A 26,923-nucleotide genomic window follows, 5' to 3' on the forward strand; every position below is an offset into this window, starting at 1 on the left:
CTATCTATCTATCTATCTATCTATCTATCTATCTATCTATCTATCTATCTATCTATCTATGCCAGAATGTTCTCTCATCACAATGAATTGATTCCAAGAAAAAAGAACAAGAATTAAAGAGAGATAGCTGTGCTTCTTACCATTGTAATTGATCTGTAAAAAAAACAAAAACAAAACAATACTAGGTCAGAATCCAGAAGTGAATAATAGAAACTTCTCTCTTCTTCTCCCTCTCAGCCCACCCACACCCCTAGTCCAGCTTCCTCATCACTTGGAGAAATGCACACTTTAGGAGGGAGGTTTTGACATTAGGGGTTCCAGGTTGCTTGGTCAGAATTTAGACAGAGGAACAGAAGTGACATCTTTTCAAGAATATAAAAAACCTATATCATCTCTAAATGTTGCTGGCTTGATGGAAAATTGCATGGCTTTAGGTGGTCCCAGTATTACTTCATAACACACATTACAATGAGCTAAATGTGATACAAAGGCATTATATGGGGTCGCTGAGCTCCTATCTCATTCAGGATCTTCAAGGTGAGCAGTGAAGGAATTGGAGATGTTTAGCCTCAAGAAGAGAAGACTGGGAAATGATAAGCTAACTCTCTTCAAGTATTTGAAGGGCCGTTTCTACAAAAATGTAGTAGATTTCTTCTAGGAACAATGAGTAGAAGTTGTGAAGAGACAATTTTAGACTTGGGCTAAGACCAGATTTCCTGACATTTGGACCTCTCAAAAAGTGAAACAGAACACCTCTTTGGAAGTCTTCAAGTAGAGACTGGGCAACCATGTGTCAGGCATGTTGAAGTAGTGATTCTTTTTTCCAGCAGTGGTTAGATTAGTGTTTAGACCACTAATGCCCCTTCTAACCAAGATTCTGTGAGTCTGTGAAGTAGGTCATACCTTACTGAGGCACTGAGAAGCAAATTGGAACATGCCACATCAAAATCTATTTTTAAAAATGATCATGTCAAAATCAGTCAATTGGTACAATGGAAACAAAGTTATTTTAATAGAACATTATCACAGGATCAATGTATCCCACTTTGAAAAAAAATAACCATTTCAGCTTGGCTTCGACATTTACTTTTGATAAATGTGTCGCCTTCACCTCAGCATTAATTTCACAGCCAGGTATTATTATGCTGTGACAACCTTCTATTCCATTGTCATTATGTCAGATTCTTGAAAAGGATAATAGGTAGATATATTTGCTTTTAGAATGTTAAGAAATAAATGGCATACCTATTCCTTATTTATCTACAGTACTTCTTAATTTCAGTGAATAGTTCTGGTGATAATTACCAGATTTTTATATTGATAGAAAACTGAAGCATATGTTAATAATAGGACAATTTGATATTTATGAACTGCTGTTCTCCTACAAATATAGAAATTCACTAATCATCATTAAGATTACTGTATTCATTAAAATCTGAAAAACAGCCTATTATCCCTTTGAGGAATCTGGCCCATTATCTCTTAATTAAATAATACAAAGAAATTCTAGGTAGATTTGCTTGCACTCACGTAGTGCACAGTCATCCTATGCACCTCGGTTATATCTTTGTTCCCTTGTAACAAAATTCTCCCATTTTGCTTCTAACATTTTCAAGAAAGAGAGTCTAGAGAGTATAACATTCTTCAAGTTACTATTTGCTATGCATTTGAAAGGCATTAAGTGAAAGCAAACTCTATTATTAAAAAGCAATACATTTATTTTGTTCTAAAGCTACAGTATTTGTTTTTCTTTCTTTTATGTAAGTTTCTATTTAGATTGTGAAAGACCAGCAAAAATAGCACCCAGTTGCCTAGGAATAAATCAATATCTTTAATGATTTATAGCACCATTTGTCTGCAATGATCTGCTGGCTGATTGTTTACATTAAGGTATTTTGGATGAGCCCTCATCATTTGTGTCCTCTTGACTATAACAGCTTGTTGCTCTGCTTCATTTTAAAAAAATGAATCATCCCATAAAAACCACAAGTCTTTCCCCTACCACCCCATTTCACCGCTTTCACTTTTGCTAATGTGATTCATGGAAACATATTTCCTCTCATGCTTAAGCATTCACTGGTAGAGAATTAAACTGTTATAATGGCACTCCACTGAGCGACTTAGGACACCCTAAATTGTGTTAATGCACTAGTGACCAACATGATCAGGAGCATACATCTGTTGGATGAAATGAGAAAGGTGTCTTCTGTCAGCCTCCACCTATGAGAAGTGTCAAATCTCTGTTAATAATGAGGAAGGGAGAATTGGGTGGGACAGGTCTTTGAAAATAATATATGTGACTCTAACAATGGTAACACTGTTTGTAAACATCTATTTGATAACTTTTATGGCACTTTTAAAATACATTCCCTTTTCCCATTAGGCCATGATCATTAAGCTAAGAAGGAAAAAAGAGACTAAGGATTAAAAATAAAAGGATACACAAAGGGGGAAGGGCTTAGGGCAGAGAACAGACACTTGCTTTGGAGTAAGAGGATGGATTCAAATCCGAACTCTTTCACTTACCACCTGTGTGACTTTGGCCAAGTCATTTGATCTCTTTGGAATCTGTCTCCATCTGCAAAAGCAGGAGACTAGATTAGATTTCCTTTAAAGTCTCTTCTAGCTCTAATGTATGGGCCCCAGCAGCCACATCTATGGTGAAAACCTAACTGTCTACACACTGTAAAAATCTTCCAGTGCACAGGTGTGTCTTAGAATACTGAGTAGGAAGATTTATGTTGAGAGTCAACACTCTTTCTAAAGAGTATAACTCATTTCTGGGACTGACATAAGCAGTAAGGAAAATCTGACCTATCGATCTGAAAGGTAACTGCCACATTCAAGTAAACCTTCACTTGTGAAAATAACCACGATGCAGTCTACATTCTTATAGCTAAATTGCAATTAGATTGTGTCTAGACAATGCCAGGACTTTAAAATTCATTGCACAAGCCAGTATAAGCAAGGAGAAATAAATAAGAGAGACAAACAGAGACAGAGAGAACAAGAGATAGACACAAAGAGAGATCGAGAGATAGAAACAGATAAAGAGAGAAACAGATGTGGAAGGAAGGAGAGAGAAAAGTCTCGTAAGAACCTCTATTTCAGCTGGATCTACATGAAACCTCTTTAATTAGAAAAAGAAAAAATCAAGCTGAGAGGGGAGGACCCTCAGTCTTGCTGTTCCAAAAAGAAACAGTTACCACTGACATTCACTCAAAGTCAGGAGGGCCCAAAATATAGCCATTAAGTGGAGTTTGGGCAGGGACCTACTGTGGTCCAATCTATGAGTTTCAGAGTGGAATTTTCCAGACTGATTGGTCAAAGGTATTCTGTCTCCACTAATGAAATCATATATACTAGAAATCTTGGCATAATTGTTCTGATTTCATGTAGATTCAGCTGAAATACTGGTTCTTACAAGGCTATGAGTCATGATGAATAGAATAACAAACTAGGAGTCTGGAAGACCCGGGTTCAAATCCTACTTCTGACATTCATGAATTATATGGCCCTAAGAAAATCATTTAACCTTTTATTTAGCCTGGCTATATGTTCATAGGCAACTCATTAAGCCAGTCATAAGAGAATCATCAAGGAATTGTATGACAGGAAGAGAAGATGGGCTGCTCCTGTGGTAAGAGCAAAGGGTGAAAAAAAAAAAAGCAGTCAGAGTGCTCTCCCTGATGACCTCAAGATGTCAGGAGAAGGGAAGAAGTTTTTAAGAACATTGGGTGGACCTCCTTTGGTAGATTTATGGGATGACAAGTATAAGAGTTCTACCAGATAGGCATAAATGGGTTAAAGTTTGCGACATTGGATAGAACTTCTAAATCAATGACATCCTAGATCTATTTGAGTCTTTGAGTTATACACATGTATATATACCAATCTGACAGCCTGTGAAATAGAAAGTAATTTTTATGATCACAAATCTCATTATCTTCATTCTTCAGACAATCCTTTGTGTAATACCTTTTGGAATATTTTAGCATTTCAGAAGATCTGTGGCTTCATAGCTTTTTGATACTCCCTTCACCAAAATAGTTTGCAACATCTACATACCTTAGTAAGATGGTTTCATGAGTTGTCATAGCCAATATTACCAATTTTTTGTTGATAAGCTTCCATGGAGTTGGCTAGCCTGGTTCTCTTATCCCATACCTGAAGCCTTTCCATCTTGGTAAGGTCACCTACAGCTTCAGCCCTGCTAGCATAGACTCTAAGAACCCATTGTCACCTTCATACCTGATAGGAGGATTTTAGTGGCCATGGACAACAATATTATTCAGAAAGTCAAATCATGTTTTGTACTTTTAGGAGAGCATTGTACCTCATTTCCTGAGTGCTGATCAATAATTTCATTATATATCTAACTCATTAGCCTTATATGAGAAGTAAATTGATTGAGCTCACATTGCTAGGACTTATATAAGATGATTGGGTAAACTCTAAGAAATAAAAGGCAGGTTGTTTTTTGGTGGGATTTAAAAAAAAAAGTATTTTAATAGAATTCAGAAGAATTAAGCCAGCTTTCAAATCTAATCACTATCCAAAATGCAAATAGAGTAACACCTAATTTTCTGTGCAATTTATTACTATCCAGTTCAACAAATATTTCTGCATATCTGCTATGTGTAAGACTATTAGAAAAAAACTACACCATACTAGGTACTTTTTTAGAGTATGGGAGTTAAAAGTAACACATAATTATTTTTGAATGACAGCTCTCATTCAAAATAATTATAAAAAGGTGAAGGGAACATGAATTCTCTTACCAGACTTCAGCCAGAAGTCTCTGCAAAGGCTGTGGCATGAAGGCAGCCACACAAAATGTGTTCTGTCTTCCAAATGTGGTAGGCAGGGATAATGTCATGCTCTTCCTCCAGATATATTACATTTTCAAGCACTTAATCTCAAGAACCTTTTTGAAGTCCAGATACTACTACTTTATTCATTGTCTCCTGTTTAGATTAAAGTAACAAAGGAGCAAGTTGAAACTCTCTCAGAGACAAAATTCCTCCTCCCTTTTCCCCTCAACTCCCCCATACAGTACATAAACAGAGCTGCAGCCTTTGCATTTTTCACCATCTGGTCCACAGTGTGAAATGACATTAGTAGCATGTCAGTGATTTTTTTTCCCCTCCTCTTTCAAAAAAAAAAAGAGAGGGAAAGAAAAAAAAACATAATCCTAATCTATAGTATGAAGAGTATTAAATGAAACATCTGCCTTGCTGAAATGAGTGGATCAACTTTGCAGTCTGCAAGCTGCTGGGGTTTGTCAAGTACATGTTTACATTGCTGACGGCTGTAAATTTTCAAAATGGTGACATAAGAAATCTACTAACTAAAATATCTTATTCAAACCTTTTAAATGTGTTGCATATTTTGTTTCAATTTCCTTTTTTTCTGCCCATTTTCTGGAGAGACAAGCAATGAAAGGTTACTAAAACTATGATCCAGTTAGAGATACTATGGTATTTGAACTAAAATTACCTAATAAAGGAGCTAATGCCAAGCCACTGATAAAGTATCATTTCAAGAGTAATATGGATTCCAGTGAACTAGTATGTAGTATAACTCCATCCTGAAAAAAAAATACCAGGCAGGATCAATTTCAATCACATTCAGGGAAAGTTGCTGGTATTATTCCAAATAATGAATGTATCATTGCAAACTTCACTAAACTCAGCCTTGCACATTCCCTAAAAATGAAAGTAAATAAGTTCCTAAGAAATCGGTTTAGGGGCAGCTAGGTGGCACAGTGAATAAATCACCGACCCTGGAGTCAGGAGGAACTGAGTTCAAATCCGACCTCAGACACATAACAAAAAAACCTAGCCATGTGACCTTGGGCAAGTACTTAACCCCAACTGTCCTACCTTCCCCCCCTCCACAAAGCAAAAAGGAAAAAAAGAAAAAAATTAAATCAGCCTTAAAAAAGTCTAGAAAAAGCAATCTAAATAACAAAATTTTACTTCATTATAGAAGGATATAATTTAATTGTATATATGTGGTGTTATAGGTAGGGGGAGAGTAGCATTAAAACTTCATTTTCATTATCAACCTCCTTCTGATGATACACGTCAGAGCAAAAGTTTCTTTCTTCATACCAGCAAGATGAATTACCCAGGACTTTTTATATAATAACTTTGGGAATCCTGGTATTCCTCTTTTATTTAGGAACTCTCTTCAGTTTAAGGAACTGATTAGCAATTAAATGAGAGATGATATTTAAAGGTTTGCGTTATATTAAAATTAACAGCAAAGTGAAATTTTACATGAGGAAGGCTTTTTTTGCATTGACTTGCATTCACATTTCAAAAATGAAAATGCATATCTTCAGGTTCATTGCTGCCATGTTATCTCTGAGGTGCTTTTTTATGCTCCTGTCCCTATCCTATTTGAACTTCTACTACCAAAGCTTAGTGGGTTTTTTTTTCTTTAATTCCGCAAATCAGAGGAGCAGTTACCAATCAAGAAAGTCCCCAGAGTGTAAATCATACCTATTCTGCTCACAATTATTGGTACCCCTAGAGACTCTCAGTTTCTTATGTTCCCCAAAATGTCCATTTATCAGTATTGAACTATTTAAGTATTTTGTGCTGGAAAAATGAAGCTGTTTGACTAGATAATCTGAAGACTTGAAAAATATTACATATGGGACATCAAAATATATTTCAACTGCTTTTTCCATTGCAGTGCAGATATTACTAAATCATCTTTGACATATAAAATGTATTACTATCACCATAAAATAAATATGAGAAGAAATACAATCAGCTTCGATTGATATCTTATGAACCCATTTCTTTATAATAGTGTTTTTAAAACTATATAACATAAAAGGCAAAAGTCCCCAACTAGATATAGGGCCTTCTTTATTTTGATGCTGATTTTGAATTAGGAAAGGGCAGGGCAGGGCAGGGAAGAGAAGGAAAGGGAAGGAGAGGGGAGGGGAGGGAAGGGAAGACTGTGTTCAAGCCCCACCTCCAATATGTACTAGGTCATCTTGGACAAATTATTTAACCTCCCAGTGCTCAAAACAACTCTCTAAGACTGTAATTTGCAGATATCATGTCCTAAGCTCTCAGGTTCACACTACCTGAATATATAACCCCTCGAAACAAAAACCTCAGGTTTAGGAACAGAGAATAATAACAATAGTAATAAAAATAATAATAGCGCTGATATAACTCCTTAAAATTTACAAAATGTGCATGTTATTTTATTTTCCCCTCACAACAAGGGATCTAAATGCTATTATTATCCTTACTTTACAGATAAGGAAACCGAGGCTGAGAGAGGTTAGATGATTTGGTCACTGTCACACAGCTAATAACTGACACTTCACTGACACTCAGTTCTTCCTGACGCTAGGTTCAGTGCTCTTACCAAGACACCACCTAGCTGCCCCAGTTATACTTAATCCTGTGAATTCTTTTTTCACCACACTGGAAATAATGCCTTCTTAGAAGTCTTCTTAGTAACATTATAAAAGATACAGAAAGGAAAAAAATATCCGAAGATAAAATATGACTTTGGAATAAAATGATATGTATTGTTACAAGTGTCAAACGTAAACACATAAGTGAATTCTAAATCACTGATACCCTTTCAACTAATAGTTATTATAAAATCACTTTAAAATAAACTTGTACAGATCTGGAGCTACAAAGGATCTTAGAGCCCATGTAATACAATCCCCTTATTTTATAGGTAAGGAAACTGAGGTCCAGAGAAATTAAGTACTTTATACACAGCAAGTGTGTCAGAGATAAGTTTTGAAAACGTTTCCCCATGTTCTTTGTATGTAAACTGATGCCGCCTGAGAACTCATCATGACTGGAGGGCATTTCCTGGGGAGGGGCATATCCTCTGCTAGCTTCCAGCAGTTCATGGGTTCTAATCTGAATGTTGCTGTGTATATTAATATATATATAGTATTACTAAGTTGTTATTACTAAAATCAGTCCATCAGCAAAAGGAACTCCCAGTGTGAATATAGGTCTGTGACTTTGAAGATGTCTCAGAAAATTACCTGAGAATGCATTGCCCAGAGTCACATACACAACTTATAAGTGTTCAGAGCCTGAATTTGAACTCAGGTCTACCTGACTTCAAGCCATTAGACTGAGCTAGATAACACAGAAGACAGAGTACTGGGCCTGGAGGTTAGGACAACTAATCTTTCTGAATTCAAATCTGACCTCAGACACTTACTAGCTGTGTGACCCTGGGCAAGTCACATTACCCTGTTTTCCTCAGTAACCTCATCTGTAAAGTGAGCTAGAGAAGGAAATGGCAAATCATTCTAGGATCTTTGCCGAGAAAACCTCTGACGAGGTCATGGAGAGTTGGACGCAAAAGTTGGACACAATTGAAACAACTGAGCTAAGAAAATGACAATAATAATTGTTATTAATAATAACAGCTAACACTTATATAGAGCTTGCCATGTGCCAGGCACTGTGCTAAGTGCTTCACGGTTATCTCATTTGATCCTTACAACAATCCTCCCTGGGAGATAGGTGCTATTATTATCCTCATTTTAGAGTTGAAAGCACTGAGGCAAACAGGTTAAGTGACTTGTTCAGAGTCCCAGAGCTAATTAGTATCTGAGGAAAGATTTAAATTGGGGTCTTCCTGACTCCACAATATAAAAAAATATTTATTGTTGATGTTTTGCCCTGTAAAAGCATTCTGTTATCAACTAATGAATCTATCAGAAAAAAAAATGACTAATTATCTACTATGTACCATCCACTGAGCTAAGCACTGGGATACAAATATAAAAAGTTAGACTGTTCCTGCCCTCAAAGGGCTTATAATATGTTGAAGAGACAAATACATGCATACATAAAAATAATCAAAATAAAACCAGGTAAAAGCATATTTCAAAACCTATTTCTGTCATCAAATGTTCAAAATTAGGAAGTCTTCATAGATTAAAACTGGGGGACCTGCAGACTCTTAGTTGCAGAAATCCAGTATTTTTACAGTGTCTCTAGGTGAATGTCTGGGAGGGAGGGAGAGGGGTGTTAAGGAAATGCTCTTATGAGGAGATTTGCTGTGAAGGTCTTCTCTCCGCAAGAGGACTGGCTGTGATTGCTCCAGAGACTGCTGTAAGCTGAAAGAAAACAGAATCTCAACTCCTGGAGCCCTTTCAGTTTAACCAGTGAAAAGTAGAACGAGGGAAGAACTGATCTGAAGCTTTCTGCATTGAGTTTGGCTGAAATTCCCTGTTCTCACAGTATCTATACACCATTGTCTTCCTTGGGCAGTTTTAGCATCTGGTTATATGAATTTAACTTCTACATTCTCCCCTGCAGGTAAAATTGGACATGTGTTATATTCAAAGTTTATTTGATTAAATGAATAATAGGGAAATATTTATTGGGTAGACTGGAAGTATAGGGTCAAAGCATCTTATTACACTCTTAGTACAGTCACTGGCTTTTTTGGTTTGTTTAGTTTTTTTTATGTCTCTCTCTGATGTAAGCTGCCCTTCTATAAAAACTGGGTTAAAATGTAAGAAATCAATTCCATATACATGCATATATGGACAATTTCAGAATTTTGCAGAATAGGAACATTTTTTTAGAATAGGAAGTATATTAGATATCCATATGTATATCTGTACATGTATATAATGGGAACTACATATATATGATATATTCACTATTCTAAAATTCTTCCAACTTTTAGAATACCAAAATTTTAAATGCTCTAATATATCATGCATATATTAGATAGCTCTAATATATCATGCATATATTGGATAATCTAAAAATTGTTCCCATTCTACAAAATTCTGAAACTGTCCTTTCATGACAGTAGTAAGCCCAAAAGAAGTATTCTTCCTCTTGTGCCATTAAAATCAATAGATACTATGCAGCTCAATATTTTGGCAGATACTTAGACTACAGAACAAGACTATCATGAGAATGACATTCTATATATTGTTGTGTATTGTTTGGGAAAATTCTCCCTTTGCAAATCTCCTCTGCCTGTCAGAATATCCTCTGAAGTATTCCCATTAGATGCAATCCTTGTTAGCTATTGGTCTGTGTCCTCTGAGCTTCATCAGCATCTTACACAGAAGGTCCTAGCAAGGAAATATTTCACAAACGGTGTGGTTTTCCAAGCCAGCTCCCATCTAGCAGTTCCTGCTTTTAAAAGCATCTCTTCAAGACACACGATGACAAACCCCTTCCTCGTACAGGAATTCTCCTGTATTGTTTACATAGGTATCACAGAGAAATGTGTTTGATACAAATTGTTTCAGTTGAAAAGAGCTCTGCCAAAGAAAACAGACAGGCAGCTGTTTGCATTTCGCATAAAATTTTTTTTGTTAAATATGGCTGCACCTGTGTAAACACAAACTTTATTTCCAAGAAGTGCCCCTGCAGCTGCAGAGACTTTCAGACGCTTGCCAGACAAGTTATTTTTTATTATACCATGTGCCAAACTCAGCTGGCCAGGGGTAGGTTGTCAGGCCTTAAGCAACATGTAAGGAGTTTTACTTCTTTTTAGTACAGATATTTCATTATAGTTTTCCAAAGAGAAATATGATGGTTTTACTGCTCATTTAAACTTTAAACTAGACATTTTTAAAGTTGAAAATAGGAAAAAATTTAGTCCACTGATCACAGAGAACATCAGGGACATGCTTTGTTTTTCTCTGTTTATTTCATTCATTCATCTTTCATTCATTCATTACCACAGGGAACATGTGTTTCCCTCTTTTGGCAGACAGGTCAGATTTGAGCACCAAATTGGAATGATATGACTTGGGGCATTGTCAATATCAGAATTTTTACGGATGCCTTTAGTGTTTGGAATGACTCAAGTGCCATTGAAAACCTATGTTAGAATCCCCACTTTGCCACTTATTAACTCTGTAATCTTTGGCAAGTTTTTTAAGCTTTCTGACCTTAGTTTCTTACTCTGCAAAACAAAGGAGTTAGACCAGATAATCTCTAAATTCATTCTCAGTAACTACATCTGTGATCCTTTAAATCTGTTTGGTGAGGGGCAAGGAGCTGTTCTGATATTTTAGGAGGGTAAAGCCATCCTAATCTCTCCCAGATCCCCACTAGAGAAACAAGCAAAAGGTGAGGGTCTCTTCAGGTCAAAGGAACCCTCTCCCTGTGCTTGCTTTTATCCCCAAATCCTGAGTACTGTGAGGGAAGTACACCAGAGCAAGAGTCAAGACTGGATCTATATGACTTAAGATGTGTCTACTTTACATTTTACAATTTTTTTTTAAAAGATTCTTCTCTACCCTCTTCTGTTTTTTAACCTTGCTTATCTGCGCCCACAGAATTAATTTCTTATATATCTAAGTATAGTTGTAGCCAAGTAGGATCATGGTCTGTCTGTTTAATAAAGTAAAAAATAACTATTTTCAATTCTAGGCTTTGCACATTGAAATATCATCCCATGACAAGAATTTGGTCAATTTCAATTGCTAGCCAACCATAATAAGGTAAGGAAAGGCATGTATGTATGTGTGCATGCATGAATATATAATGCACGTGTATATAAAGTATATATGTATGTACATATAATGTGTATATAAAGCCTATTCTGTATATAGATCCAAATCCACTATGCGTGTACATATGTGTATATTATGTATATATGGTATATAATATATACATATATAATGCATGTATAGTCTATTATGTATATAGATCCAGATCAGCTATGTATACATTATGTATGTATATGAGGTATGTAATATATTTAAGATATATATGAATATATATAATGTGCTTATAAAATCTATTGTGCATATAGATCCAGATAAGTCTTATATGTACATATGTATATATGGTGTGTTATATATGGCACACATGTATGGATATATGATGTGTATATAGTCTATTATGTATATAGATCCAGATCAATCATATATGTATATGTGCATATATGTCAATAAAGTATAACTGAGAAATAACATCTTAATATACCTGAATTATCTGTTGATCATGCCACAGTGAACTGTTCAAGTACCATATTGATGGATAACACATGATGAATACAGAAAAGTTTAGAAAGGGTCTTAAAAACTATCTCATTTAACTCCCTCACACAGAGAAAGGGCATGAGTTTCCAAGGTTCATGGAGATTAAGTGGCAGAGCCAATACTTGAACCCAGGTTTTTGTGAGTCTAAGATCAATGTTCTTTCCAATACACTATACTAACATGATTTGGGGGTTCTGATCAAAATTTCTTCAACTACCAAAAGGAATTGGTAGCAGCAAACACTAATTATTGCCCTTTCCTCATTTATCTAAGTGAGTCTGATATCAATAGCCTGCCTCATAAGGTTATTGTCATATATTATAAAATTTATATTGTCATCACATGTACTACACACCTTGTAATAATAGATTTCTTTAGATTTTTTGTTTGTTTGACTGATCCATTATTTCATCAGTGAAGGGAGATGCTGGTAAGGAGCTCCTTCACCCAGTACATATTAGTACTTGCTTTGCAAGTTATAGTCTTAAAGAGGTAAAATCATTAGCCTAGAGTGGCATGGGAAAATTGCCTTAGCAGTTGGAAATGAATTCCCCACCCAGAAGCTAATTTTCTCTGCACTACACTATGATTTCTTCTCTCCCCAAGTGTAATGTTGTTGTTGAGTCATTTCAGTAATATCCAAATTTTCACGGACCTGTTTGGGTTTTCTTGCCCACTAGAAACCACTGGAGTGGTTTGCCATTTCCTTCTCCAGATCATTTTAGAGATGAAGAAACTGAGGCAAACAGGGTTAGGTGACTTGCCCAGGGTCACACAGTTAGGAAATGTTTGAGGTTCGATTTGAACTCAGGAAGGTAAGTCTTCCTGACTCCAGGCCCAGAACTCCATCCACTGAGTCCCCTAGCTCCCCAGTGTAATGGTACCTCATATTTACATAGAGCATTAAGATTTGTAGAGTACTTTTCCCACCCCTCCTCCCTGCACTCCCCCTACCCCAGCAACCTAGAGAGTACATAGCATACATAGTATCATCTCAAATTTTAGATGAGGAAACTAAAAATAGAAGGGACCATATTTTGCTTAAAAAAAAAAATACCCAGACCTTGGCAGAGTGCCTGGCACATAGTAAGCAATTAATAAATGCTTGTGATTTTATTTGACTCTATGTAACTTGACTTGTAATGATTTATTCCACATAGCTTCTCAGTGTCAGAGCTAGGATTTGAACTGTGGTTTACTGCCTACAAATGCAGGACTCTTTTTCTATGGTAGGGCACTGTACGTAGTCCATTACTGGTCTAGAAGACATTCTCTGCTACCAAAAAAGAAGTCTATCAAAAGGAATCCAGAAAAGCTAGGCAAATGACCTATGACCTTCTATCATTTCTTTCATTCTGCTCCTAGTTTTGTATTAAAGTAATTGAGGGTAGACCATTACCTAACTACTTTGACCTTATAATCATAGATCTAGAAAATCCTTTAAGCTCTGGCAGCCTCTTTAATGGGTCACCAAAAAGGAGGGAGCTCCTTTCTTGTCAAAGGATAATGGTAACCTCAAAACACTTATTTTCCTTATGAAATCACTACCACTTTGCTTGTTACTAAACACTGCTGCTACTATGGGGCAGCTGGGTGGGATAGTGCATAGAACACCAGGCCTGGAGTCAGGAAGACTCATCTTCCTTAGTTTAAATCCAACCTTAGACACTTACTAGCTGTGTGACCCTGAGCAAGTCTCTTAACCGTTTGCCTCAGTTTCCTTATCAGTAAAATAAACTAGAAAATGAAATGGCAAACCACTCTAATATCTTTGCAAAGAAAACCCCAAGTGGGATAGTGAACAGTAGGAAATGACTGGACAACTGGTACTATGCCTGCCTCTGTCTTACTAGGTGTGCTACTTTGGGCAAGTCAGAAACCTTTTGGACCTCAGTTTTTGCATCTATAAAATGAGGAGTTGTATGTTCAAATAAGTATATATTAATTCCTATTATATTATTGATTATATTATGCTGTTATGTTACGTTCCATTACATTGTTATGTTATATGTGTATATATACATGTGTGTTGTATCACCTGGATATCTATATTGCATGTTGTTTGCTTGCTGTTCTTTGGTCTATCATAGAGTGCCCCCAGAGAGACAAATTAAAAAAAAAAATTAGTTGGTTCATTGATTTGCACAGCAAAATGCACCAGTTAAGCAGTTTGTAAATTCATCTAATGTGGTAGCTAGGAATCAGACATTAGACAACCATAGAGCCCCGCCTCCATTCCTTTGTTTAAGCTATGGTTATCTGACTAGCTTATCTTAAGGGAACTGATTCATTCATCCATATATTCAACAAAACATTTCTCAAGCACTTAACTGTATTTTGACCTCTTTGTTAGGTGCTTGGGAAATAGATATGGTCTAGATAAGACATAACTCCTGTCTTTGTGGGCCTCATAGGCAAATGGGTCTTTTGTTCTGAACCTGAGGGAGCTAGGTGGCACCGTGGATAGACTTCTGGACCTGGAGTCAAGAACACTTAATTAATTAATTAATTTATGCTTTTTGGAGGGCAGTTGGGGTTAAGTAACTTGCCCAAGGTTACACGGCTAGTTTTTTTGTGTGGGTGTTAAGTGTCTGAGGCCAGAACCGAACTCCTGACTTCGGGGCCAGCATTTTTACTCACTGTGCCCCCTAGCTGCCCCAAGAATACTTAATTTTAAATCCAGCCTCAGACACTGACTAGCTGTGTGACCTTAGGTGAGTCACTTAATCTCTATTTGCCTCAGTTTCCTCAACTGTAAAATGGAGATAATAATAATAGTACCTATCTCACAAGGTTGTTGTGATGATCAAATGAGATAATATTTGTAAAGTGTTTAATACAGTGCCTGACACATAGTAGGTGGTACCTAAATGAAGGCTATTATTATTTCTTCAGTGTAGGGAACTTCTGGTGAAGAACCTTCTTGAAAACAAGAAAACTTGGTAAAATTTACGGGTGCAGACTCTTTCACCTTTCTGGGTATTCTTTCCTGAAAGCTAATATAAGCTTTATGGAAGAAAAATCTGACACTCTATTATTCACACAAGAAAGTATTTTTACCCACCACCCTCTTGCCCAAAGGGAAAGCTGTCAACTATTATTTACTGAGAACCTAGCATTTGAGTTGGGTACTTTACAATACAAACTTCACTGATAATATGGAGCATAAATAATGATATCATTGGGAATCCTAATTGTGGAATGAAATGAGCTCTTAATGGTTTCCCATTCCTTTTTTTGAATGAATTTCCTGGAACTTCAAGCTATAGTAAATAAAAGTTCATTCCTTTTAGTAGGAGAAAGGGCGTGTCCCCAGGCTCACATTTGAGCTGCTGTACCTTCATCTTTATTGAACTATGAATGGACTATAGCAATTTTGGTTTTCAATATATAAATATAAAGTATCTCTGTGACATGTTGAAAAACCAAGCAGCTAAATCTCAGAATATATTATGCACCCATGAATGGTAATTAATTTTTTATTGAACAAGCCCTAAAATATAAAGCATTAGTTGATTTGTGTAACCCAGTAATGTTAGTCGTCCAAGGGTAGTTCTGATGATAAAATATTAAAATGATTTGATAGACTAGGAGAAAGATTTTTAAAGATTACATAGCCACAAACCTTTGGTTCAGAATCCCCACTCTTCCCCCCACCCCCACATTAAAAAAAAAAAACATATAGAATAGCAACTGACATCTAGGTGGCATCCATGAAATGGCTTCATTTATGAGAATTTCTATGTTCACTGAAGCACCTTCGAGTTGCTCAGTCACAAAGAGTTGCTGCTGCTAAACCTCCCATAAGCCCAGTCAAGCTCATGATCCCCTTTTTAATAATAAATTTAGAATCCTTATTAGAAAATGTGCCACAGTCTAGCACTCAGAGATAAACTATATTGCAGAAGTCTCTCTCTCTTGAAAAAAAAAAAAGTAGAAATAAGTCGCTTAATAAAGTCTAAATCATTCCTTAGGTTAGCTAATAGAAGCACCCGTGGTTATAAAATTAATCAGTCCCTGCTATTACAGCAAATTGGGGAAGATTGTATTGACACATCTTCATCTGCATGTCTCATCAGAGGTGTCCATGCCATTTAGCTACAAAACCCTGGAGGCTTTACTCTGCACAGAATCTTATAATACTTCAATTAAGGGACACCAAGCTGCCAGCCAGACAGCAGAGCATTTATTTCTTGATGACTCCTTAAGTTGTGCCACAGGCCTATCATTAAGAGAATATTTTTCACAGCAGGTTGCAAAGATCCTCATGCCATTAAAAGGAATTGAAAATGCATCAATTTGTTGTTTCCACCTAACACAGATATTTTTCATGGCTGGAACAGCCATGAAAAACAATCTGTTTTATTGCATTCTGAAAAGATCACATGAAGTACACAGAGAGATTTATTTTAAGTATGACATTAGTATTAAAACCACTGAGAAAATGTAGTATTTGAAATAAATATTTAGGAAAACAAAGTATCAAATAAGCTGTTTTTAAACTGAATTATCTGTAGAATTTTATTAATACCTTAAATCAAAGATCTCAGATGCTACAAGAGAGGACAAAGGACAGAATGGGATAGCTATTGCTAAAGATAACGGGTTCAGATACAGAGGCAAATCTGAAAACTGGTCAAATCAGAAATCAGAACTGTGTTGAAAAGACAAGGGACCAAATTCTCTTTTTAGGCAACTCGGAAGGAGCATTTTTGCTTGTGAACTCTCTGACCTTGTGAATTTAATGTTGTTTTTGGGTATTGGTTGTAAAATATCACCTACAAAGGCATTCCCCTTTATCAAAATGAGAGAAAATACTTAACTCTTTCCACTTTTTATATTGGGTCAGCTATTTGACTAACAGTTATTATTTGATATTATAAGATACTCAAGAGACATTCCCAGGGAAATATAGAGATGTAAAAAAAAAACAAAAACAAAACTTAATGTCACAGTTCCTGACCTGGTTTCCCAGAGAATTTTTTGCCCTAAAAACAAAATTCAAAAATAACAATAACAATGACAATGATGATGATGATGACAATGAGGATATTTTCCCTATCTACAATGAGATTTTCAAACTTGCTGCTGTACAGTACCAGTAATTTGCAATAGAATGTTGAAAGAATAAATTTCATAATCGGTTTTAAGTAAGGTTTCTATAGTGTTTAGGGTTTATAAGATTCATCCTTTGGAAAAAATAAAATAAAACTTTTTAAATTATTTTCACGGTAGTGATAATTCACATTAGTAGATGTAGTTCTCTGAGTATATTTGCTTGTACAGAAGATGTCAAAGAATTTTTAAGCTTTACTATTAACCTATATACTTTATTTCAACTACTGTCAACCCAATAATACTGCTCATTGAACTTGAATTCAATACATAACAAATCTTAAACATCATCTTAGCCCAAAATATTGTAACCACCTTCTAAATCTCCCAAACAGTGCTCTGATGTTATTATATTGCACTATTTGCAGTCCCTTTTCTATCTCCAACATAGTCAGAGGTCTATATCTACTAATATGAATTATTTTTCCACCCTTGTATGTCCATGCTTTTCTCCTTTTCCCTGTTCAAATAATTTTTTTCTTTCCTGTTTTCCTGCTTCATCTCATATATTTCTCCTTTCCCTTTTCATCATTCCCACCTCTTACTCCCACCCTTTTCCTACCACTTGCTTTCTTCTGTTCACCAAACCTTTCAGCATTTTTTTCACTTGTCCAGCCAGCATTGTTATAGTAGTGGTACTATTCCTCATTGGTCACTTTTTCCAACTTGCCCTCTCACTGGGAGAGTTTAACCACTACGCTACAGTATTTTCAGGGTAATTCTTAGGGGATGAGTTTCTAGGACTATTGTTCATGATCCCCTAATAGTGACTTTTCCATTAATATCAGTCAACCATATTCCAATTAACTTTTAGATAAGGTATTTACTAAAGTGATTCAAAAAGAAGAAATCCATACTCTACCACAAGTATATGCCAATACATGGGAGAATGGGCTCTAACTGTAGAAAGCACATGAAATCAAAGGGTAAAATTCACTTCTGGTTACTGAAATCCTTCTTTGTGTAGCATTCTTATGAAGCTTCCCTTCTATGGAGCTCTCTGTTGGACAAGCTGGTCCCCAAGTCTCTGTTGAGTCCATAATCAGTGTTCTCTGGTGCAAGGGGTCACACTCATTAATGCTGCTTTCTTCATCATGTGGCTATCTCCCTACTAGTTCATTTGTCTTCACTATGTCTCTTTTTATTCCCAGATAGATACAGTATCTCCTACTAACACAATCTCTGATGAATTGGTCAATTAACAGAGGAAAGAGAGAGAGAGAGAAACTGTCCTCTTCCCCGGCTTTGAGACTAAACTTTTTTGAACTAGAGAATTTTATACCATAGACCAGTCTACTGTTGGAGTAACTAAGTGCTTAAATTCCTTCAGTTATTTGGAGCTCCTAGAGGCATGGTTATCTATCAGTTATTCTCTTCTTGACTTGACTCTTGAATCGAAGAGGTTTAAAATTCATAAAGATAGCACAGACTATATAGATCATCTCCTTTAATAAAATAAAATGAGATACTATTTGTGAATCTCTTAGCACAGTACCTGGCACAGAGTAAGTTCTAAACAAAATTATTATTCTCTTCCCTTTCCTCTCTCCTTTACAGAATAACAAAAAAAGAAAGCCAACCTAACAGCTTCTATTGATTGATTGAAATAGAGGTATAGAACTCATTTCCTTAAAGCAGAAAAAGTTGCTGTAACCTCTTAGTGCTCTAGGTAAATCTCTAAGACTTTAAGTTTAATTATGGAAGAATGGGCTGAATGGAAAAAGATGGAATATGATAAGGATAAAATGTAAAATCTTGTATTAAAAAAATAACTTCACAAGTATAGAATGGATGATATGTGACTAGAAAGAACAATAATAGGGCAACAATTTGAGGATTTGGACTGATCACAGAATTTGAGAGTTGGAAGGAATACCAAAGGCCATCTAGCCCAGGCCTATACAATAATACAGCCTGCCAAAGGATTTGGGGCAGCCAGTGAAAAATGTAGAGCACACAAAAGAAAATAAAGATGTTACGCAGGCTTTGTTTCTGTACTGCTTAATCGGCCTTCCAGTTGTCTATAGTACCTGTCAGGTAATTTGGGGTGGGTTGTGCACACTCTCCTATTTGTCACATGACCTGCGGCAACCAACCAATCTTTCTTTTCAGTTGTTCCTGGTGATGAAGGTGACAAAGTGACGCGCAGCAACAACGTGAGGGCTTCTCCTCCTCCTTCACTGTACGGCAGCCCTCCAAGTTACATGAGTGTCTGGCATTCTCTCCAAGGTCAGACACTCAGTTCAGTATTTCTTTGTATGTGAGCAGTTGCTGTGGAGATTTTTTGGTGCTAACATTAAAGTTTTTGGGGTGACTTTGTAAAATGGGTGACAAAAAAAAAAACACAAAAAACCAGAAGATCAAATCAGAACATAGAGTGTTTAATCTGGAATGGACAAATAGATACTTGTTTACTTACACGAGAAACAGGATGTTGTGCCTTGTTTGCAGAGAAGTAGTAGCCATTCCAAAAGAATATAATCTTCATTGCTATTTCCAATCAAAACATCCTGACTTAAGCAAGTTGCAAACCAGTGAAAAATAACTTAAAGCATCCAAATTGCTGAAAAATCTCAGTGGAGAACAATGGTTTTCCAAAAAATAAACTCAGAAAATAAGGTGGCTACTTTTCAGATTTCTAAAGAAATTGATTTCAAACATGATTCCAGAGTACAATAAACCGATTGCTGACAAGAAGTGTAATATGTCCCATTAACTAAATGTAAACAGTAAGAAAACCTGAAAAATGTATTGTAATTTTTAACATTAATGTGATTTCATGAGGGATAAAACTCTTAATAAGTGTAATTAATTGATATTAATTGAAATTTCCCTTTTTAAAATATGGTTTATTTGCAAAATAATTTAGTCATTAATTGTACCTTTACTTGGAAAGTGAGCCACTAACATCTGAGACCCAAAGAAGTTTAACCTATCTTAGTTTAGGCCCCTACCTACTGCCAAGTTGTGTAGATCTGATATAGACTAATCCACACACAAAAAGAATCCATATCATAACATAACCAACAATTTGTCAGCCTTTGCTCAAAGACATTCAGGGAAATGGAACCCAACAACCAATCAGTCAATAAACATTTATTAAGTAACTACTATGTGCCACTCAACTCATTTCACATTGAGATCATTCTCACTGTTAGAAAATTTCCCCATACATGAAACTTAAATCCTATCCAAAAAAGAAAGAAAAAAAAGGAAATGAGGTTCTTCCAGCCTTGATCTATTCTTAATGAAACCATATTGGCTCAGTGTGATCACTGCTTCCCTTTCCAATGTTCATTAAAAACAAAACAAAACTCTTTCATGATAATTTCTAGAATTTTCATAGGATCACTAGCTTATAGTTTAGACTCTAGTCTTTTTTCCTTTTTTTGAATAAGAATTCACAAGAATATTGTTCAAATAGGCCTAGTAATCTTAGCCATAAAGCTATATATACAATTTATCAGTTCAGTTGGGCTGAGTGTGACATTCTAAAAAGAATTCTGTGTTGGAACCACCTAGGGGAGAAGAAGAGTTTTTGGCTTTGTCTTCAGTCAGGTCTCCTTCCCCCAATTTACAACTTTGAGTAGAAGGAGACATTGCAAAGCTTCAAAATCTTCCAGAGCTCTTTCATAATGGACTTCCCACTTCCATCATTGGAAATCATCTTAGTGGCATTGTTGAATCATTTGATGTCTGTATCTTCACTGGGAGCCAAGGATAGATAGACTCAGACAAGAATTCTGAAATGTAATTTTTTGAGTGCCCCATGGACAGGGAAAAAAGAATTCTTTAAAGCAGGGGCTACAAGTTACCTTTTTACCACTTACGTTTCTCAATCCTCAGTCTAATTTTCCTTGGACTTTTTACTTGCGTAAAGAATATTATAGATTTGAATAGGTATGGGTAATGTTTTACAAAGACTGTTCTTAATGTGTCACATTAGTAAATACCCCTTTCTAAAAGCTACTTAAGACAGCCTGATGAAATTCTTATAAACTAATAATCTCATGGAGGAAGTATGTCAGTGGGAGATCAAACCAATGTCATTGGAGAATAACCCCAATTCCTCAGAGGTGTCTTTAAAATTCTGAGGTAGCCATAGTGGGGTGATACTAACTAGTCTTTGGGAGTGAGAATTGTGATAAGAATACTCAGATCTTAAATAGGCTACACTTAAATCAATGAAAATCAAAAAATTTATCCTTATTTACAAAATCATAGAATCTAAGAGTTGGGAGGAACCCTGGAGGACATTTACTCTTAACCTTGTATTGGATTTAGAAAGGTGTGGAACTGATTGTCTATAGCTTTAGAAAACACAAAGCTGCATATAAATAGAAGTGTTTCTTATTCATCTGAGTTGCTAGCTCTCTGGTGATAAGAGAAGAATGTGAAGAGAGCTGGTGCACTTATTTTAGATCAAATAACAGATTGTTGACCATAAAAGGTTTGACATCATTTCATATGGTTGACTGGAATTCCAACTCATAGCCAACTATCTACTGAAGCAGAGATATAACAAACACACCCCCAAACCAACAAGCTGCCTCAAATAAACAGAAGCTCTGCTTCAGGTGAAGCACCACTTAAATCAGCAACCATGGCCACAATTTCATTGGTTTAATGGCTATTTCTTTTTATTGCTAGTTTTGTGGTAGAGAGAAGACATAAGGATTCTGGAAAGTAAAGAAACAAATAAGAAAGGAAAAACAAACAAGTCAACCACAAAGCTGTAAGGAGGAGGAGGAAGAGGAGGATTAGAAGGAAGCATTTTTTTTTTATTGTTCTTGTTTCAATCTTCAAAAGAGAAATGCATCATTTGAAATTAAAATGGAGAACTCAGCCCCAAGCAGATTTGGTTGATGTCCCTGGCCTCTTTCTTGTATCTTCTGACATGCAATTCAGTTACTCTATTAGCTCCTCACAACACAGTAGGCAGTGGCCAAAAATGGAAAGCAATATGTACTAGAATCTCTCAAAAGGAGAAGCAGTGTAGTTCAGTGGAAAGAACCCTGGCATTGAAGTAGAGACCTGGGTCTACATACTGGCTCTGAAATTGACTACCTTTCCGAATTGGGGCAAACCGGACCTCTCCGCCTGAGTTTCATAATCTGCACAACTGGATTGTAAATATTCCTACTATAGGCAAAACAGGTCGCTGTGAGGAAACACCAATCAATCAGTATTTATTAAGCACTGTGCTAAGTACCCGGGATACAAAAAGACAAATGACAGTCCCTGCTTTTATATAGAGGTCTAACATCTCCTGGAATACACATTTCTGTGTATTGTTACAAGTACCTGGCAGGGCACCTGGAATGCAGAAGGTATTCTATAAACATCCGCTGAATAAATATAGTCATGCCCAATAGTCAGTTATTATATTCCTTTTTAAAGCACTGTTTGCTAGTTTGGGTCAGAGGCCTGAGGACAGCACCACCCTCTCAGTGTCCTGGTTTTTGTATTTTGGCCACCACAAAAATACTTCAACAGCCAGAGCTCTAGTCCTCCAAGCCAATAAAATCTTGAGGAGAGTTTCAATGACTTTTAAAAGGAAACCTTGCCTAGCCTTCATAGGCTAGACATTCAAAAAAGCTAGCTCAACCTATATGGCAGGGTCCTAGGAAATCTTGCTCCTCCCATGAAAAACATTGGCAGTATTCATTCTGTCATCTATTCTTTTCTCCCAATTCTTATCCTTATATACCTCTCCTAAAGTTAAAAAAGCCCTTGGAGTCCACAGGTACTAAAGTAGTGATCACTGTAACATGGCTTTCCAGGTTGGGGCATGTAAGAAGAATGAGGTACTAAAACAATACTTTTATGATAAACTAAAAAAAAAAAAAGTTATGACCACAAGTTGAGAGAGAGAAAGATTAATTTCAAGGCCTCTGAAATTCCACTTCCAACATTTGGTTATAGCCATGAATGTAGGGGAAGAGGAAAAAAAAAATCAAACAATAGAAAATGGGCTAACCTTCCTTTTGGCAACAAGGAATGATGGGAAATGTTTAATTTTTTTTATAGCATTTCTAGTAAATAATTATCAGCTCAAACCAGAATGCTTTATATCCATGCAACTAAATTTGATTTGTTACAATCATTCCATGTCAATGTCCTCTTTGCTTGTTAGAGCAACTATTTCAACTAAATGGGACCACCACCTTTTCCAGTTATTCCCAGAAATGGCTACCTCCCTCCACCCCCATGACCAGTGTCCATTCCAGGAACAAATGATGACATGGTCTCAACTGTTTATCAATATCTGAAGACGTTGGTCCATTTCTGGAAATACTGCATTTGGATTGACACATCAATGAAAACTTGGAAAGGCAAAATAGTTTACTTGCTCAGCATGGACTCCAACGAGTATCCATTAAAGCAGAGACATTATTCTCTAGAGAGCTTGGCAAGCCTGTCCATAATATGGAGATATTTAAACCAATTCATGAGATTTAGTCAATTTCTGCGACAATTTCCTTCTAAATAGTATGGTGAACATCAATAAAAGCTCATTCATGCTGGACCTTTGGTAATAGACTTACAAGTAGATTTAATGTAATTTGTTTTTACATAATGTAGGCTCATAAAATGCATCATTTTTCTTACCCAGTTCACAGTTGGAGGATTTATCTTTAAGGCTTTTTTTTTTCTTTGCTAGGGCCAGACGCTTTTATTTTAATCTGTGGAATTTTGTCTTATTCTGGTAAAATTTGTCAGCTAGAGAACTGAAGTGCTTCAAACACCCCAGTAATGGTACAGTAAATTACATTTTCTCATTTGGAACATTGTAATAGATTTCTCTACAGAGTGATTTATCATGCAACAATTAGGAACCCAAGGGAATTAGATGACCATTTTAAATTTTATCAGCTTGTTTCAATAAACTGTTAATGTGACCCTAATGTTTGGGAAGCACTTTAATATAATCAGATTTCGGTTGTTCAATCTACTGACATTAATGGCTACCTCATTAATCATAGTATTCTCCCTGAGACCTTCAAGGCTGTGCTAAGTTCAGTGGACCAGTTCTTACAATAATAAAAACAACAGGCAATTTTCAACAGGGAAGTATTTTCACTTTATCTACAAAATATATTTTTGTTATTCCTTAGGAGTTGACAGGGACAGTTTTAAACTCTTCAAGTTTTACCATCACCCTACCTCAAAAAGTGAAAAACTATTTATGAGAGATCCTTAACCTGGGGTCTGTGAACTTGTATTTTAAAAAATATTTTGATAATTGTTATTTCAATAAAATAGATTTCCTTTGTAATCTTACACATTTAAAAACATTCTTCTGACAAGGGTACACAGACTTCACCATGCTGTCAAAGGGGTTCAGGATGTTTTTAAGAAGTTTAAGAACTCCTGCTTTATACAACTCTCAAACTGAGAAATTAAATCAAGGTATCCTATAACCATGAACTGTAGTTTTTTTTTTCTGTTATAAAAATATTGTCCTATAAGATCATAGGATCATAGATTTAGAACTAGAAGGGTCATCAAAAGTCATCTAATCCAACCCCCTAATTTTACAGGTGAAAAAACTGAAGACTTGGAAGGCCAAATTGCTTTGAAGCTGAGTCAGGATTTGAACTCAGGTCCTAATTTCAGTACTCTTTCTACTGCATAATAATTCTTAGAAAACATCAGTGTGTGTGTGTATACACAGATGATACATATCTATCTACACACATACATATATGTATATTTACTTTTTCTCAATATATACCCTCTCTGTCTATATGTTTGAATATATATGTATATACACACATACTGTATATATACATGTAATCTCTATATAGTATATACAAACAAGTAGATATATGTATGTTCATATATTTCTATGTATTTCTCTCTCTCTTTCTCTCTCTTCACTCCTAAATTTCAAGGTCAGAAAAATGTCTATGTATGCATATATGTATATATATATATACATGCATATGCACACACATCTACATAATGTTTATACATTTGGACATATAATATGTATGTGTATATGTGTATATACATATACATACACACATATATACACATATTCAGAGCTAGAAAGAGATCTAGAGATCATCTAGTTAAATAAGCCCAATATCCTACCAACTTGAAAAAATAAGATTTATAAAGAAATTAGATATTCTTTCTCTTCATTTTACCAATGAGGAATTAAAAATCTAGAGAGTTAAGGTGATATTCCTAACTAAGGTCATATAGATATTAAACAGAGACAGAATTTGAACTCAAGCTCTCTGGACTCCAAGTTCAGCTTTCTTTCACCTGTGCCATGTTGCTGACACATTTTCTGAATCCCAGTCTATCATTCCTTTCACTACGGCTTACTTTTCTTTTTTGTAGGCACACTCTACTACAGTATCACCATTATTTCCTGTGCTTCATCATTACTCTGAAATGTGTTATTTCATTTTATCCTGTATCTGGAAATAAGGTCATGATTATATCTGCTTCAAAAGGTTTGTTTTCCTCTTATCAATTATGTGTTGTTTAACTTAACAGGATAGGACTAGTGCTAATTCGGAATCAGGGAATCCAGTGCAACTTCCACAAAAACATTTAACAAAGACGACATAATAAAACAGTAGGTACAAAACATTTCTTCACCCTCCAAAAATTTTAGAAATACACATTCCCATAGGTAAACAAAATATTTATAACCTATACTGTATAGATGCTATGCCCAAGAGTAAGCTTCACAAGCACTCCACATTGAGAAAAAAAGTGAGAAGTGCTTAGGGTTTGGGTAAGAGGCAGTTGTGGTATAAATGGAGGAAAAAGGATGGATGCAGTATACATTGGAAAGGCAAAATCAACACAACTAGGTAACTTATTGTGTAGTAGTATAGTTCACATAAGACTCTCTAGCTCCAGATTTTTTTTTTCATTGACTACCATATCTTGAATAATTTTCCTCCTCAGGTTTCCTCCCTGACTTCCTCCAGTCCCCAAATAAAATTTAATCTTCTATGAGAAGCTTTTTTTCCGATTCCCCTTAATGCTAGTACCTTCCTTCTATTGATTAGATATTATTATATTTATAGAGTTATATCTAACTAGCCACCCATACATATATGAGTGAACACACACGTATATACTATATATACGTACATATACATTGTAGCAGCAAGCAGCCCACCATACCCAAAATGGGTTAACAATCTTGCTTTAATCAATCAAATATATCATTTACCTAGTTCAGGGGAAAAAGTCGGCACCCTGAACTTCATAGTACAGACAGAAGTTACAAGAAGACAGAGAAACATTTCAAGCAGACAGGACTCCAATTGTCTGACCATTACATCCATACCTAGTCAGTTACCAGAGAGGGAAGCATCAACTTCTGGGTTTTTCAAAGCCGGGGGGCTCTCAACAGCTGCCCAGAGTCTCATCTGGAAAAATCACACAATATTTCCCAAAGTGAGCCCCAAAACAAAGCCTCATATCAGGGTCTACATAGCCTTCTCCTGGCTCAGAGAATGTAACAACCCTCTTGACCCACTGACCAATCACAGAGCATCAAGGTCCTGAAAACCAAGCCTCCAGCCACAGGCGACACATGCACTTAAGTCTATCAAAGGGCGAGGGGCAGGGAAGATCTTAAATTTTCTTTCCTGTAACATACATATATTGTGTTTGCCTGCATAACACACACACTCTCTCTCTCTCTCTCTCTCTCTCTCTCTCTCTCTCTCTCTCTCTCTCTCTCTCTGTCTCTCTGTCTCTCTGTCTCTCTGTCTCTCTCTCTGTCTCTGTCTC

The sequence above is a fragment of the Petaurus breviceps genome, unplaced genomic scaffold (genome assembly GCF_028583685.1).
Source record: "Petaurus breviceps papuanus isolate PSGF00001 unplaced genomic scaffold, PetGlider_PUasm1.0 179, whole genome shotgun sequence".
NCBI classification, from domain to species: domain Eukaryota; kingdom Metazoa; phylum Chordata; class Mammalia; order Diprotodontia; family Petauridae; genus Petaurus; species Petaurus breviceps.